The sequence below is a fragment of the Mesoplodon mirus genome (genome assembly GCF_964341445.2).
Source record: "Mesoplodon mirus genome assembly, chromosome: 15".
In the NCBI taxonomy this organism is placed as follows: domain Eukaryota; kingdom Metazoa; phylum Chordata; class Mammalia; order Artiodactyla; family Ziphiidae; genus Mesoplodon; species Mesoplodon mirus.
The window spans coordinates 10,834,894-10,852,745 of NC_138991.1; the positions used below are offsets into that span (position 1 = coordinate 10,834,894).

Below are 17,852 nucleotides of genomic sequence, written 5' to 3' on the forward strand. Positions count from 1 at the left end.
TTTCTCAGACAAAGGCTTAGCAGGGAAAAGAACCAAACTGTTTCCTGTGTTTGCCATTTTGATGCTGTCCATCCCCACACACCCAATCTCTTTCCCTGATGCTTCTTGTGCCAGTGTCTTGAACCTTCAGCATGGGGAAAAAACAAAACCAAAAAAACTCCTGGGTAGCTTGATACAGTTTCCTTATAAATCCGCATTGTTGCTTCTGGTTTATGGCCTTGAAGAAAATACCAGCCCCCACCCAAAATGCACCGCAGCCAAGTCGGCTAAAGGCGATGAGTGTTGGAGTCAGTAGGGGGCGCATTCCCTGCACTGGGTAAGGCTGCAGAGGGGGGAAGGGCCCCAGAGCTAGAACAGGATGTGCTTCACAGCGCCTTCTACAGACCATGGGAAAATGGACCCAGCAAGACACACTCGCACACTCTTAGTTGGTGAGCTGACAGCAACATGGTGAAGGATCAAGCGAGTCAAGAGCAGTGATTTTATTCCTTTTAAAGAGTTCACCCTGCGTTTTAGAAGTTCTCTCTTTTTACTGTTTCAAAACTGTTGACCCTTAGACAATCCACATTTGTTCTTGAGGAGTCATCTTGGCACATCCTTGGTACACAGATATCCCCTTCTCTGGAATTCTTCCACCTTAAGCTTTGAATGTGTCACCATATCTTCCCAAGGTCAGATGGTAAAGGGAAAAGTTTAAAACCTGAGAGTAACAGGTTTGGGGGAATTGCTTATGACATCCCTTCTTCATGGCCCCAACCTTTTCAACTCTTTGAGAGTTGAAAATCCTTGAGGGATGTTAGATTTTAGTGGGGTAGTAATTTTCATAAGTATGTAGATGGGTGTCATGATTTGCAAAGCCTTGTTGGTAAACATCAAGCCCATGTTGAGTTCTTCATTGTCAGACTCAACAGAGTTGATTGTAAAATTTTCTTTCTTTCCAACTTTGGACTTGCGGTTGCTGTTCATTATCTCAGTAGCCAACCGCCTTTGCAAAAGTGTTGACACCAGTCTTCTGTGAGCACCCACTTTCTTAGGGTGTGTTGATTTCTATAGATTTTACTCCTCTTGTTATTTCCATAGGTGTGAGATGCACAATGCGAAACCTAGGCCCCAGCTTTTGCACCATGATGCACAGGGTTGTACTTTTTGTACTGAACTGATAGGTGGCCTAGTGGTTATGCCCTGTACTACCATTTTGAGGATCTGGACTCCGTTCCTGCCTTGCTCTTTGGACCACATTGTCAATTCACACCGGTGGGTATATTCATTTTGGAGGGTGGGAACTGCAGCAACAGGGAAGCCAGAGACTTCTTCCTCCTTGCTCACCACCAAAGCCAACACTTCCAAAATTTCAGCCTAGCCACATTCCTCAAGGAACCGGTTAGAGCTGGTTGCAGATGTGGGTTCTGAACAGAGAAATGACTTGTGGCTTGTTTAAGAGAAAATGTTGAAGTTGCTAATATTGTTTTAATCATTTGCATTTTGCACTCTTGTGTATAAAATATGTTAAGTATTCAATTACTGCTATCTTGATGACCCAATCTCAAGAGTTGCTAAGCATTTAGAAACCTTAAAGATTCTCTGATCAGAACAGGCCTTTCCATGAACAGGTACTTGCTACCAAAGATGGACAGTGGTTGTTGATACTTAAGGGTACTTTTAAGACTTTGTTGCAGGTATTTTATAAAGATACACCAAGATAAATTTATGGGAAAATGAACCGGTGTATTCTTTGATACATAGTTAACCAGTTGGTGCTTAGGGGAGAATTTGCATTGGACATTTGCTACCAAGTAACATTTTGGTGAGTGAAAAGGAGGCAGCTTGGTTCAGTTATTCCACTAGAGACTTAACTAATTGCTTTTACAATTTGTTTAGTAATCAAAAGAATCAGATATATGATCTAAAGGGTATTGTAATCTTTAAATGCTTCTTAGTATTAAGCAGATATAATTTTGACTTGAATTGTGTTTGATATAGAATTATACGACTTTTTAAATGAGTAATACGAATACCATTTCTTCTTTGAGGGTGTGTTGGAGGTAGTTTGTGAAGGTGCTTTCGTTTGATTTAGCAAATTATACGTAAGATATAATGTTAACTGATGTTCTTAGTGGTAATAGCCATTTTCCCCCTGTGGGAAAACTTACTATGAGCTCTTAAAAAGCATATATTCTGCAATTTCAAATGTTTCCTGATTTTGGCATTCCCTCCCCACCCCCACCCCCCAAAAAAGAAAAAAGGTGGAACAATTGGACTTGAAGGCTGGAATTTAGGTAAACTGTGAGGGTTCATTAAAAAGCCTCAATTAACTAGAGGGTGGGGAATGGGTATTCTGTTTAATTGAACTTTAAGTAGAAGTTCCTTCTTTGTCTTGGCCCTTGTTGAAAATTTCCTAACACTGCCTTACTAGAGGCTGCTATACTTCGAACTAACTAAATCTTTGCTTTTTGGCTCTTATAGTCTCTGTGTAGGAAATAGAGGAGATTGGGCTGTGAATCTCTAAAGACCCTTGTTCCTGTTTATCCTGAAAGTCATTGATTTTAAACATATCCATAGTGAATTTGTTTTGCTTAAATTTCTCTTTTTTTCCTTAAACCAGAGTGCAGGAAAAGTTGTAATACTATTTATATTAAAAATAAAACGCCACCATGTTGAACAGACTAAGTGTCAAGTAAGTTCTTGATTATTGTTATTTTGATGACCCAGTCTCAAGAGTTGCTAAGCTTCTAAAAAACCTTGAACATTCTGTGATCAGAACAAACCTTTCCGTGAACATGTACTTGCTCCCAAATAATCAGTAGGCTTTTATCGAGTAAAAATGAATTTTGATTTTTATTATTAACATACATGCCTACATTTATTATTTATATTTGATTGCTGAAAGCATAATTATATTAGGTACATTATAAAAGTAACTACTTATAAATTTTGGAAAATGTTAAAAATAATTTTTAGAATTGTGAAATGTTAAATATTTAGCAACCTGGTGGTTAATATATTTAAGGTGATGTACACATTTTGTGACTTCACATTTAATTGTGAAAATTACAGTTTAACAAGGAACATAGAGCTATTCTGTTACAAAGGAGCAAGTAGGGATCCCTACCTTAGATAGGGAAAAAATAAAAGAAAAACTTCAGAATTTAAGTAGTATTTTTTTCTTTTGAGAACCATGCATAAATAACAAATTGCATAAGTTGTAGACCTTGATTTTATTAATGGCTGGGTGGGTGTATACATAAAATACAGTTCACTTTTTTAGAGTTGAAATGACATTAAATACAAATAAAAGGTGCAAATATTGGAGAGAATGTTTGGAAACAATACATTTGTGCGGGAAAAAAAATCAGAATTAAATGTCGGGGTTTTTTTTAATGTTTAAATCTTAGATAAACTTTTTAAAAGTGATGTGAAACTACAAAAGTTTTTTTGAACTTCTTATTAGAACCTCATTTGTAGTTTACATCAAGGTGCCCAGTACTGTTGTGTCACGAGCTACTTGTCCAACCTAGACTTGCAAAGGACTGTCACGGCTACAGAATATGCCATAGAGTCCGTTACGTCTTCCAGAAGGGAAAACAGTTTCCACAAGAGTGCGACTTTCATCTGCTTGCCTAAGAGGCATGAACATTAAGAAAAACGTTGCTCACCTATGTAAATAATTTTAGTTAGATTCACAGAGCTTGACGTGTTATTAGCATCACATGAACTTAGAAAAGTGTTTCCTCCCCTAGTTTTGTGAGAACTTGTCGTATTAAGTCTGGAGCAAATGCCATGTTTTGCTGATGTGCATATACATTTTAATGTTGTTAGTTTGGAAACTTGGCGTTTGAAACTGGTGTGAACCAAAGCCCCACACTAATTAACTGAATTGGTATCTTGAATGTAGAGGCTGTTTCTTGTTTACACGTTGGCACTTTCCACCTTGATCGCTGAGACACTTTATAAGAACAGCCACCCATGTTTTGCCCAGCATGAGTGGCCACAGTTCCATGTGACTGCATTTTTGTTGTTGTTTGTTTGCCTGATCTTGTCCATTAGAAAGTGAGGAGAAGGATGATTGTGCTCCCTCAGTCTCTTACTGTCTTAGTACCCCTTATACCTTTGTTTTGGTCATGACCTACCTTTGATGTCTGCCAGTTTAGAGGTCGGCTTAAATGAGAATCCACATTCTGCCTCACTGGAAAGAGAAGGCTCTTTACATATTAACAGGCCTCTCATATTGGGATATATATATATCAACTTGATTATATGGGGATATGCGTGTATATATAGGAAGTCACGGATAAAATGTGAGCCAACTATGTAAAGTGAGTTTTGATTTAGGGGTGCACATTTTTGTTCTAATACGTGTAAAATGCAAAATTCTTTTCACTGTTTCCGTGCTTGGTTCTCTCATCTCCATGTATGTGTTCCTGTCCTTTGCCTTTAGGACTTCTTTGAGATGCACTCACAGTCCTCTTTGGTTTTATTGATCCCTAGCTTAGTTCCAAGACAGCAGCGAGAGAAATCCTGATATCTCAAGAATTCTAGCAGTGTTCCAGAAATAAAGGTTTGGAAATTAAGAGCATAAAAGACTTTGAATAGAATTACCAAGGGAAGGCTGCCCTGAACATATGCCACAGTTTAAGATTGAGTTGTCATTCGAAAACATGCACAACATGATCTGTGAGAGACTCTTGCATTGACCATCTCTTAGAATTAAAAATAAGTCCCTCCACATCCTAATTCCTTCTCCAGTAAGGGTATAGATTTGTACTTGAGTCACTTAGCTTTGGGTTGTTTGTGTTTGTCACTTCTCATATGACTTGGTTGATGTCTTTAATAAGGATGAACTATAAGTGTAAAGGCCCCCTTGCTGGCCTTTATGGTACTATAATATTAATAATACTGGTGTCATTTTCTAAGCACTTCATAAACCATTCTCAATTCTCTCAGGACTGATTTCACAAGTAGGGAAATCAAGGCACTACTGTGTGCAGTGATGAAGTGAGCCATGGAATATGTCTGGGCTGGTTCCCAGGTCTGTGTTTGGAACACAGGCTTTTATAGTGCCCCTGTGAGCTGTTTGGCTAATGAAGACCCACATGAGTGCTTCATAACTTCTTAGTGATGTTTTGTGCTTGGATGTTAGCAAACAGCCAAGGATCCCAAGTGGGCTCTGCAGTTAAAGCAGTTAGCTTCACTAGCTTCTTTACCGGTGAATTGTGCTGGTGGTAGTTAGTTGAAGTAGCAACTGTATAAGGTTTGAAGTTGCCTGTATAAGGATCTAAAAAGAAAGTTTGTTTATGGTCCATTGCTTTTCCCAGTGTTTTGGTTTAGGGCAGTCTTGTTCCTTCTCTCCTCTGAGCAGTTATTTTTGCTTAGACAGATAATTGTTGGCTTTTGCCCTCTGCCTTTTCTTTTTCTGAACCCTCTATGCCCCATTTAAGAGCTTGTGGAAACCTGTGCTTCTCCTGATATCTCAAAAATCTGTAAGGCTTTCCTTTTCTGATGGGAGCTGGCAACAATTGAGGACCTATATGAGTGGTCTCTTGAAACCTGATATATCTGAAGAAACTTCTATCTAGTGGAAATGTGGTGGAATTTATTAAATGTACGTTTAAGTCAACAATTAGAATTCTTGCTCTTGTGAAAGAGATGAACTGAGACTGGGTGTGTCCTAATGCAGGGAGTGCTTAGAATCCTGGTTTGAGATCAGAAAAATATAAATAAAACTTGTGTGGAAAGTGTAAGGGTTGAGCCATCAAGTGGCAAAACCTGCTCTAAGAATAATGCCTTTGCTTAAGCCTTGACTCTAGGAGATAGCTTAGAAAAACGTGAGAAGGTGGTTCAAATAAATTACATATTTTGTTGTTCAAGAATGGTGAGAAAAATATATTTCCCATTACTATGGGAAAATTATTTTGAGTAGTTTTGAGACAGCATGGAAAACTTATTAAGGGATTGAAAATAACCTATTTTTTGTCTTAGGCCATTTAGATGAAGACCAGAAGCATGCTTCTGGAGTGATTATAAATGGACATATCTGGATGTTCTCTTAGGCCTGCTCGTTAATTGATTTCCCTTTTTCACACTTCTCTTAAGCCAGGTTGTTCACCTGTATTGACAGCAAGCAGCGCTAAGTCTATGGAGTTCTTATTGTAGGCAGCATGGTGTTGGAATCACTCCCACAGTATGTCTTGCTGGAATGCCTATTTAAAATAGAGTAAATTGGGAAATGCTTCCCATCTCTCAGTCTCCCTGAAGCTAGATTGGGATGTTAGAAATGTTCTCAATCCTTTTTGTCCTTTTTTAAGTAGTGAGGCATCTTTCCCCCTTTCGTGTAAAATTTTGTGTGAACTCTAGTATATAAAACTGATTAAAGGGGCAGCTTTCACGTTGTCCCTCAAATGTCAACTTCCCCTCCATCTGTATATATCTCTTATAGTCTCTCAGCACACTCTGAGAAGTACACCCTGAAAACCATTGGTTCCATTAGTGTTCTAGAAGTTCTGGCGGTCACAGCTAGGGTTCTTGTCTGAAATCTAAATACTCAAAAGCAACAGGATAAGCAGCAACCATAATAACAGTTCCTAGTTGTAGGCACTAGTTTTTTAGTCTGAAAGCCTTCTTAAAAGAGGAGTAACCCAAATTTTATATTATATAAATATATATATATTTAATAAGCAAACTCTAGGTCACACCTTTATATTTCTAAGTCACCTAGGTTTATTTTGGGTACTTGCGAATGTTCTATTGCATAACCATTATAAGTGCCACAGAGCTTGTAAAGTTAATATGCTAAGTCTAACATGAATGGCTCACACAAATATATAAAAAACACTCATGTGTAAGTATAAATGCACATTGTAATGTGTACAGGAACAGATGTGTGGCAACCACATCTGATTCTCAGGAATAATGATAGTCTGTGCTTTTTAAGAGATTATATCCTCATATGAACTCATAATTTTCAGAGTGATCCAAAATCTGACCTGGTTTAAGGTAATAATAATAACAACTGCTTTAAGTATTAATTGGCATCATCTTATTTAATCCTTCTGACATTTGAACAGTAGAATGGTGTTATACTGGTTATACCATAGGAAACAGACCTCCAGAAGTGAAGTAAGATTTTTAGAGTCACAAAGCTAGTAAGTGGCAGAGCAAGGATTTAAACACAGGTCTGTCCAGCTCTAGAGCTGTATTCTTTCTTACTGCCTTGTGCCATCTTTCTTTTCTAGCAGGGGAAAGCTTTACTGTACTGTATCACCCTACTTATTATAGAAGTTTAAAGTTAGGAGGGAAAAAATGTTTACATATGGCTGACAGGTAACCTAAATATTTGTTCATGAAACCAGTGTAGTCCTACTGGAAAACACAAAATTTGATGTGGGCTATAGGCTTTATACTTAAACTTTTTCTCCCCATCCTTGTGCTATCATTTCAGTATCTTGTTATCTTATACCTAAAGTTCTGGCTATTTTGCAGATGTTTCAGATTGAGTAGGTAGGTCTGGAATGGGTGTAAGCTCCCTCAGGTGATTGTGACAATGGCTAGGTCTAGGTCTGGTATCCACTCTTGTACTTAATCTACTTACTCCAGACCTTTTTTAATGGGACCTGCCAAACACAACGAGATGAATTCTCTCAAAGCGCCATTAAAATTGTATCACTTCTCTACTCCAGTAACGGCAGCATCTCCTCAGTGCCTGCTAGACATGGCAGCAGGCTCTAGCTTCACGCTCAAGGCCTGCATTCTGTCCCCATCCTGCCTTTCCAACCTTGTCATTCATTACTACTCAGAAGCTTGACATAGCAGCCATTCTGACTCTGCAGTAGTTCCTAAAACTCCTTGCTTTTCCACCTCTGGAACTGTGCCAGTGAGACTTTTTGCAGTGAGTGCAGATTCTCCAACCTAACATAGTAGCCGCAGCTCAACAGCTACTTCCGCCCTCTCCTGACTGCCCCTGCTGAGAATGAACTGTCTCTCTTACAAAGCCTCAGAGCATCTAGTTTGTGACACATCTGACATATTGCATCTTTTCCTATATATATTTATGGGGTGTCATCTCTATAAGACCTTTGTAGGCAGGGACTGTTCATTCATTCTACACTTACTGAGTGCCTGCTATGTGCCAGCCAATGAAGAACGTGTTAGAGAATATAGCAGGGGGAAAAAAAACAGGGTCCTTGTAATGGACATTCTTTGCCTTGAATAGTGAGATGGCATCCTTGTCCTTCTGCATATTTTAAGGGTTCTAGTTAGCCTATCAGTTGAGATCAGGACAATTAATCTGTGCTGAAAAATGATTCATAGTGATTCTAATTTAAAGACATAAATATCTCTTTACCAGTTGTATGAATTATACTTTCAGGTCATATTTTACTAAATCTCTTGAGATCACCTGTGATGAGCATTTAAAATAAATTAAAACTTTTAAGTCACAGTGTCATTGTAATTTTGGTGATTGATAATGTGGTGAACCAGGCTTTTTATTTCCCATTAGATTCTTGGTTTGTTATTAATGAGCCACACCAATATGAAAGAAAATAAAACTTGCTTAAAGGGCTAAAATTAAATTTTTCATCTTCCTGTTACCTTTGAAAAGGCTTCCTGTTTTATTTTTCCTGGGACCTCTCCCCTTTTACAGTTCTATCCTAACTGTTTGAAAGAAACTTAAGGTGATTTGAAAATTTAATACATGGAAATTCTGTGAAAATCATTTCTGTACTGCTGCTTCATGCTCTAGAATCATTTCAAGTTTGCAAAATTAAAAATAATTGAACTCATTAAAGTAACTCTAGCTGGATTAATCTGTTAATTAAGGCAGAGTGAATTTGGGCCTTTGACGTTGACAAAAGTGATATATTCCTCTGTTCCTGGCCTCTTGGAGTGGAGCAGATTTGCCAGGAAAGTGAACTCTCTACTAAGATTTTTTTTTTTTTTTAAGTGCTTAACAGTTTGGGGGCTGTTGATATATTACCATAGAGTCACTCGTTTAAAATTGTCCAAAATGGTCTGGAAATTTGTAAAGGCCTTCAAAGTTGTTCTCTTACATCCAGGACTTGCTCTAGAGGATCTATCCTGTTCAAAGGAATCTTAAACAGTCTTAACAGATGCTTAATATTCATAGTTTTGGCAAAGAGACCCATCAGTGATACATGTCTCTGATTTTGAACCCAGACTGCCCTGCTGATAAAATTACAAGCAGCCTTATCTGGTTCCATATTCACTACTCTTGTCTTACGTTTTCTAGTAGCCACTTTTTTTTTAACTTTATTTTTAATTGTAAAATATACATAACATAAAATTAATTTATCATGTTAACCCACCACTTTTAAGTATACAGTTCTGTGACATTAAGTATATTCACATGGTTGTGCAGCAGTTACCACTGTCCATCTCCAGAACTTTCTTCATCTTGCAAAACAGAAACACTCTCCCCATTAAACAGTAAATCCCCATTCTCCCCTCCCCACCAGCCCTTGGCAACCACCCTTCTACTTTCTGTCTCTATGAATTTCACTACTTTTAGTATCTCATATGAGTGTAATCATGTAATATTTGTCTTTTTGTGACTGGTTTATTTTGCTTAGCATAATATCTTTGAGGTTTATCCATGTTTCCAGTAGCTACTTTTTTAAAAATAAAAAGTAAAATTATGGGCCTCCCTGGTGGCGCAGTGGTTGAGAGTCCGCCTGCCGATGCAGGGGATACGGGTTCGTGCCCCGGTCTGGGAGGATCCCATGTGCCGCGGAGCGGCTGGGCCCGTGAGCCATGGCCACTGGACCTGCGCGTCCGGAGCCTGTGCTCCGTGACGGGAGAGGCCACAACAGTGAGAGGCCCGCATACCGCAAAAAAAAAAAAAAAAAAAAAAATTAATTTTAATTTTTAATCCAATATATCCAAAGTATTGTCATTTCAATGTGCAGTCTAATTTTGGAAGGGTATTTATGAGATATTTTGCATTTTTATCATACTAAGTCTTGGAAATCCCAAGTATATTTTATGCTTAAAAGCATATCTTAAATGGGCAAAGAAGATGTATAAATGGCCCAAAAGCACATGAAAAGATGCTCAACATCACTAGTCATTAGGGAAATGCAAACTAAAACTACAATGAAAATATATCTCACACCCATTAAGATGGTTACTGTCAAAAAAAAGTGTTGGTGAGGATGTGAAGAAACTGGAACACTGTGCCCTGTTGGGAGTGTAAATGGTAGAACCACAGAATTACCATGTGATCCAGCAGCTGTGTCTCGAAGAGATACTTGTACACCCATGTTCATAGCAGTATTATTCACAATAGCTGAAGGTGGAACAAGTGTCCAACAGGTGAATGGATAAATGTGATATATACATAGCATGGAATATTATTCAGCCGTACAAGGAAGGGAAATCTGACATGATGCTACAACTGGATAAACCTTGAAGGCATTGCTAGGTAAAATAAGTAGTCACAAAAGGACAGATACTTCGATTCCACTTACGTGAAGTACTTAGAGTAGTCAGAATCATAGAGGCAAAACAGAGTGGTGGTTGCCAGGTGCAAATGGGTGGGGAGAAATGGGGAGTTACTGTTTAATGGAGATAAAGTTCCAGTTTTGCAAGGTGAAAAGAGTTGTGGAGATGGATGGCGGTGATGTTAGCACAATAAAAGTTTAAAGCACCTCAATTCAGTTCAGACTAGCCACATTTTTAGGGCCTAATAGCCATTTGTGGCTAGTATCTGCCGTCTTGGAAAGCATAGTTCTTAAAATAAAAATGAATTTACAAAATTTTCAAGCAACATTGGTTTTCTTGCTGCTTGAGTAAATACATCTATTCTTTTTTTTTTTTTTTTTTTTTTTGCGGTACGTGGGCCTCTCACTGTTGTGGCCTCTCCCGTTGCGAAGCACAGGCTCCGGACGCGCAGGCTCAGTGGCCACGGCTCACGGGCCCAGCGGCTCCGCAGCATGTGGGATCTTCCCGGACTGGGGCACGAACCCGTGTCCCCTGCATCGGCAGGCGGACTCTCAACCACTGCGCCACCAGGGAAACCCCATCTATTCTTTTTATTTGAGAAAAATTATGCATGCATAAAATCTGGAAGGATAAGTATACCCCAGTATTTACTGTTGTCTTTGGGTAAAATTATTTGTGTTCTTCGCCTTATCTACATTTTGTAATCTTATATTAGACCTAATTGCTTTTTTTTTTTAACAGCTTAAGATATCTTTCATATACCATACAATTCACCCATTTAAAGTGTATAATTCAGTGTTTTCTAATATATTCAGGGTTGTGCACGTATGACCACAATTAATTTTAGAATATTTTCTTGACAAAGAACCCAGTACCCCTTGGCAATCACCCTCTATTCCCCCTGCCTATCTCCTCCAGCCCTAGGCAACTTTAATCTCCTTTCTGTCTCTTGAGATTTGCCTGTTCTAGATATTTCATATAAACGGAGTCATACAATAAGTGGCCTTTTGTGACTGACTTTTTTCACTTGGTGTAATATTTTCAGGGTTCATCATGTTGGAGCATATATCGGTATTTCACTCCTTTTTATGGCTGAATCATATCCCATTGTATCAATACCATGTTTTACTTAACCATTTATCAGTTGATGGAGATTTGGGTTGATTTTCCTTCTCGGATATTATGAAGACTGCTGAGAACATACGTGTACAAGTTTTTGTGTGGGCATATGTTTTCATTCCTCAGTTACTTTTGTAACAAGAATGAACGGAATTTGGCAGGGGAAAGGAGACTAAGAGGTAGTTAGTTGAGAGCCGACTAGTCTCCTGCCTACCCCTGCCCTTTAGAAAAGGAAAAAAGATGACGAAAGCCTCTGCTTTTCCCAAGCAGTTTTCAGAAGACTGTGCTTTGAGTATTGATAATGGATAACTGGTCCATTATCAGTAGGAGAGACATAGGATATATCTGGTTTTTGAAAATGTATTGTTTTATTGAAGGATTCTAAAATTGTGGTTTTCATTTTGTAAGATATTACCATTACAGGGACTTCCTTGGCTGTCCAGTGGTTAAGACTCCTCGCTTCTACTACAGAGGGCATGGGTTTGATGCCTGGTCGGGGAACTAAGATCCCACATGCCGAACGGTGTAGCCAAAAAATTAAAAAAAAAATTTTTTTTAATTAAAAAAATATATATATATTACCATTACAGTTTGGATAGAAAGATATCCGTCAGATGTGACCACTAGTGACTGTTGGCATCCACGGTGATGTTACAAGCGCTTTAGGGCAGGTGGTCTCAGAGCTGAGTTCATGTTTCACTTCTTTGGATGTGATGGGACCATCTGACCTGAGATATGTGTGTGTTTTTTTTTTTTTTTTTTTTTTTTCGGTACACGGGCCTCTCACTGTCGTGGCCTCCCTCGCTGCGGAGCACAGGCTCCGGACGCGCAGCCTCAGCGGCCATGGCTCATGGGCCCAGTCGCTCCGCGGCATGTGGGATCTTCCTGGAGTGGGGCACGAACCCGCGTCCCCTGCATCGGCAGGCGGACTCTCAACCACTGCGCCACCAGGGAAGCCCTGTGTGTATTCTTAATCTCCGTATCTCCACTTGAGCTGGTTTGGCTGAATTATTTATGGTTATTTCAACCTTGGGTATTAAAGTTCTGGCACTTTCAGATGTGTGTATATAACATGCTGTTGTTTACTTTTAATTAATGTCAGAGATCAGAGCTTCATCTGCATGGGTGGGAAGAACACTGCATTCTAGGTCTGGAGATGACCTTGAGACCCAGCTCTGTCATTGACACACTCATCACCCTTAAGCCAGTTGCTTCACCTCAGTTGCTAATCTGTAAAATGAGAAGAGTTTAGATTAGGCAAAACCCTAGGTTCTTTTCAGTGATTCAAAGTGCTGCTTTTTCATAACTGATTTTAGTTGGAATATGAATCTCAATCTCTTGTCTCCTAAGGCGTGTACTTTGTTCTTTTTCATTTTGGAATTAGAAGGTTCATGCCCCTTTGATTGAGAAGATACTTAAAGATTGTTGATAGTTATTTCTCTTCTAACCAGACATGGATTCAGAATAGCATATCTTTTTCTCATCAGCTAAACCAGCTAATGCTGAAAAAGGCAGCACATATGCAAAAAAAAAAAAAAAAAAAAAGGATTGATTGTAGTTACATGTGTAAAGTGGCTGCCACCAACACAAATGCACCTTTTAGGAGCATTAATTTAAAAATAATATCCAGAATTAGAGAAGTATTGTCCCACTTGACCTGATTATGTCACATCTGGAATAACAGTTTATTCAGGGCACCACAGAGATTGACCAACTGGAGCCTGTTTATTGGAGATTGGCGTAGGCGATACAGAAGGAATGGTGAAAAGAACTGAGCATGGTTAACTTGGAGAAGGGGAAGTCTTGAGAGGGAAGGAGGAAGTGTCTTAAAAACTTGAAAGGCTGTTAGGTGGCTATGTAATTAGACGTCTGTAGCTGAACTGAGAGTTGTGGGCAGGTTACAGAGCATTGTAAAGAGTAAACTTGTGAACAGAGCTGTCCAGTGTGGGACAAGATGCCTGGTGGGGTTTGTGCTTCCCTCACACAAAGTAATCAGGCAGAGAGTCTCTTAGAGCAGGGTTGTTTGTGGAAAGGATTCACACATTGTTTATAGAAAGTGGCCAAAAGTATTACTGTGATAAAACGTTTTTGTACAGGATGCTGTATGTAGATAAATACACTCATTTTGCTTTGCATAAATATAGTCTACCTACCAAAGAAATAGTTACGAAAACAATTATAAAGAATTTAATAATTGATTTGGTTAAACACTTGAAAACCTTTTTTTTCTGAAGTGGAGGCAGTTTTATATTTGACACTTTACTCAGTTAATTGGGTTTCTTTTATTACCAAACTGAAAGAATAGTAAAAAATTAATGCAGTTAGTAGTTAAGAACAGAAGAAAAATTAGTTACATTTCCTGCCTGCTTCTTGTCTTTATTAACAGTGTTCTAATATGATTATCCTAAGCAACATAATTGATGTTCATTATTTAAATTTAGCGTTTGGTGCAGGTGTGTCTTCATTGGCAAAGTAGTTTCTCTTTCTAATCCTTCTGGGCTTTCCAAATACTCCCTTTTTTAGCCTCAACACTACTGAACATTTTCTGGTGAGATGGAAGAGAGGGAAGACTAAAACTTTGCTTTTTTTACCTCTGTCATGCTGCACAGTTTTATCTGCTAATCCAGAAGAGCTTTCTGCCCCGGGATAGTCAGACCGTTACTTGTTTCGTGGTATTTGGGATTGAGAAAGAGAGGAAAAGGAGGAGACCGAGCTGCCTTTATGTGAAGAGCCGAGCCTCTGGCATCCAGAAGGTCTTTTGCCAAACCTTATAGGAAATTGAAAGATAAGCTGCTTCTGTTCAGGACTGTGTTTTAGAAGAAGATTGAGTAGGGTGATTGCTTCCAGACTGAACGTAGGCTCTAGGGTCTTGATGTGTTCACTCATCGGAGGGTGGTTCTAGAAGGACTTAACAAGGTTCATTTTGTTTCAAATACAAATATTACATAAAGCTTTTTACATCTGGTTTAATTTAAATGTAGGGCTAGTGACATCCTGAAAAGCAAATAAGGTGTCTGTGTTCACCACTTTGGATCCCAGAATAGTCAGGAAAGATAAACACTTGCTGGTTATAAAAAGAAAGTGTTTTACAGTGACCACACTTTTTTTTTACTCAGTGAGTGATATTGACAGGTATTAAATATGTTGTTGAGGGGGTGGCAGGAGGAGAAAACAGCAGAAATATAGGAATGGTTTTTTCTTTCTGCCTAAATAGTTTTTAACTTAATGTGTTCAAAATCCACAGAGATATCACAGATTTTTTTAAGTGCTATCATGGGTAGCAGTGAAGTAACTGATGCTTTGATTCTCTTCGTGAGAATCTTCTTAAAATGCCTGCGTCTCTTAGAAAATAGCATAACTTAATATTTTTAGTTAGATCAGTGGTTTAAAGAAACTTCAAATATCTGACTTTTAAACCCCAGTGTGGATTATATAAATACTTGCACCAGCATTAAGTGGAGTATTGTTTTAAGTATTGAGGATCTGAATTTCTTACATATTAATTTGGGTTGATGATGTACCAAAAATGAAATTGTTTATATTGTAGTAGTTTGAAAGTCTTCCTAATTTATTAACTTAGAAAATATCGCTGCCTTTTTTCTTCACTAGTAATGGCATCATTTCCAGCCTTTGATTCTCCCCCTCCCCCTACCAAAAAGGTATTTCCAGAGAGGCTGTATCTTTCTTCACAGCTTTAATGTAGAAATGTTTAAAAAACAACAGAGTATAAACTGTGTTCTAATCCTTAGGCTTACTGTGGGCTTCCTATAACCATATTCTGATCAAACTGTAATTTAGGGGAGATTTTCAGTGAACTATTGGAATTCTGCTGTAGCCATCAAACATCATGCTTTGGTTGACTGTCCACTAGGTCCAGATTCTACATTTCAGTAGTCTGCCGCCTTGGCATAAATTTGCATTATGAGCTTAGTTTAGACAAGTAACTATTTCAAGGAGATACTTGGAAATGGAGAACTTTTCCTTCTTCCTCTTTCCATCAACTTGAGCCCCTCCATCCACTTTTTATCTTTTTTATATTTCAACTAAGATTTCTTTAAAAACAAGGATTTCACCCCTTTTAAGGTCAGGTGGGGTGGTGGAAACCACTGGTTTAGTCTAAGTAACTTGTGTTTAGGTTTTAGCAGGAAGAAGTATCTATCCTGGTCTAGCTCTCAGTACAGTGTTAGAAATGTTTTTTCTATGAAAATTCTAGATTTGCATTCACAGTATAACTGATGCAGTAGTTTTCATTCTGGTATTTGTTCAAATTTCAGTTCCCAAATATTAGAAAGTAGCAGGGTTATGCCTGCAGGTGATGGAAACTAGGACACACCATCATATTTACTGGCGTATTTAGTGGCATGTTAAATTAGCACCATATGTTCTTATTAGGAACTTGAAACATACAAGAATGCATGTAAAAATATGAAGAACTTGTATACTGGAAAATGCTATGCTAGATCCATACTTGGAGTCGTTTAAAATATAATCTGTAGAAGTTTGATTTGGAGGCTTTTTTTTTCCTCCTGGCTTGATTATCTGTGCCTAGTCAAAGGTTTAAGATTGGGTTTTATGGGGGTTCTTTTTGTTGTTTTGTTTTTACTTTCTGATGGCACAGTTATACTTTTCTTCTACCCCTAGAAGCAGGGACTAAATGATGCCATCCTTGATATGGTGGCTTTGCAGAGGGACTGCGATACACAGACAAGCCCCATTGACTGTTGGTACGTTAGGTCCTGCAAATCTTGCCTTAAGCCTGCTAAACTAGTCCTGTCATCTGTTGGGTTCCCCTCCATCTTCCTGACCCAGATGAGCCTGAGTACAGCCCCTGACTAGATCCAAGCCTTTTGGCAGAGCTCTGGTTTCATAAATGATTATAATTACGTTTCTCAGTTAATGACCTCTTTGCCTAAATGAAGTTCACAGTCATTGATGTTGTATCATCATCCTTGTACAGTTCTCTTACGCAGATTCGGCCTGTAGATATTTCCTCGTGAGACAGGTTCTCTCTGCCTTTATTTACCCTCTTTGTACTTGGTGTAAAGGAGTACTTTTGCTTTTCGTATTGGGTGAGAAAAGAGGTACATGTATCTGATCAGTCTTACGTATTGTTATAATTTATATGGTTTTAAGTCATCATGGCTACAGATCTCAGATTTTCATTTCAGCCATCTGATTCTTGCTTTCTGAGGAAGGAATTGCTTTCTGAGTGGGAATTTGGCCGGGATTATTGGTAAAACTTTAATGTTTTGGCCCTAATTAGTAGGTGTGGGTATAATTTGCAGATTGATAAGGAGTGTGGCTGAATTACTCAACAGTGAATTTAAATCATTCTCAAAAATCAATAATTCAAGTCTAGTTCATCAGGTAGCATATGCTTAACCAAAGGTTACTACTTCAGTTAATAAAACGCAGACGTTAACTCCATTATTAATGGGTTTGAGCTTTCCCCAAAATGCTTTTAGAATTTACAAAATGTTTTACTCTTTCCATACAGTGTTTTTGATTAATGAAACGATGGGCCAACGCCTCTTTCAGAATAACTGTATCTCCCTGACAAATTCCTATTCTTCCTACTAGTCCCAATTCACAAGAATAATTGTTTTGCATAAAATTCCCCATCTTCCCTTACTTATTCACTTCACTCCCTCTTCTCTGTCCCACTACCCAGTGGGTCTACCAGAACTTTTGGTTGCAAGTAACATGAACCAAAACTTAAGCAGAAATGATCCTGTGTTTTTGTTCTTGTTTATGAAAAGTTTGGGGGAGGGATGGTTCAAGGGGGCTATCTTTCAGGCACAGCTAGATTGAGGACCTTAAGCAGTATCAGCAGGAGTGTTTCCCTTTCTGTGCTTTTCGCATCATCACTGTCCGCCCTGTTTGGGGCACATGTTCAGGTTTGTACTAACCAGTGTCTGCAGAGATAGAACACTAATTGGTTAACCTGTGTTGTATGGGCGGTGGAGGAAGGGCCTCTTAACTGACAGCACCTCCACTGCGGCAGGAGTGGCTCCAAGAGGAAGTCGGGCAGGGAGAAGCAAGCATCTTTACTCCAGTGACCCAGTGCCTGCTGTATACCCCAAAGCGATGGACTGTTGAAGGGGAAGAGCTGTGTCCTGTTCACCTTTCTGTTTCTAGCACATTATTGGGCAGGGTGCTCCAAAAATGATGGATGAACAGTGGTTTCGTTCTATTAATTTGGATGTTTTTCCCTTTTTTATGCCATGAGCTGAGAAGTTTATGGTTTGGCTGAAGGGAGCTCTCCTTGGTATTGGGAA

At 38.7% G+C, this 17,852-nt stretch overlaps 1 protein-coding gene across 2 annotated transcripts in view; it reads left to right on the top strand.

Annotated features, from left to right (window-relative positions):
• The window catches only part of ADNP (activity dependent neuroprotector homeobox), a 30,637-nt gene that overhangs the window by 1,031 nt on the left and 11,754 nt on the right, over positions 1-17,852 (top strand). Inside the window, exon 1 of one of the 2 annotated variants that reach the window (XM_082645545.1) lies at positions 1,091-1,254. The exons of the other annotated variant lie outside the window; for it this stretch is intronic. The gene's annotated coding sequence lies outside the window, so the exon portion shown is untranslated. Of the gene's footprint in view, positions 1-1,090; positions 1,255-17,852 lie in introns of those variants that run through there. 2 annotated transcript variants of the gene reach the window in all.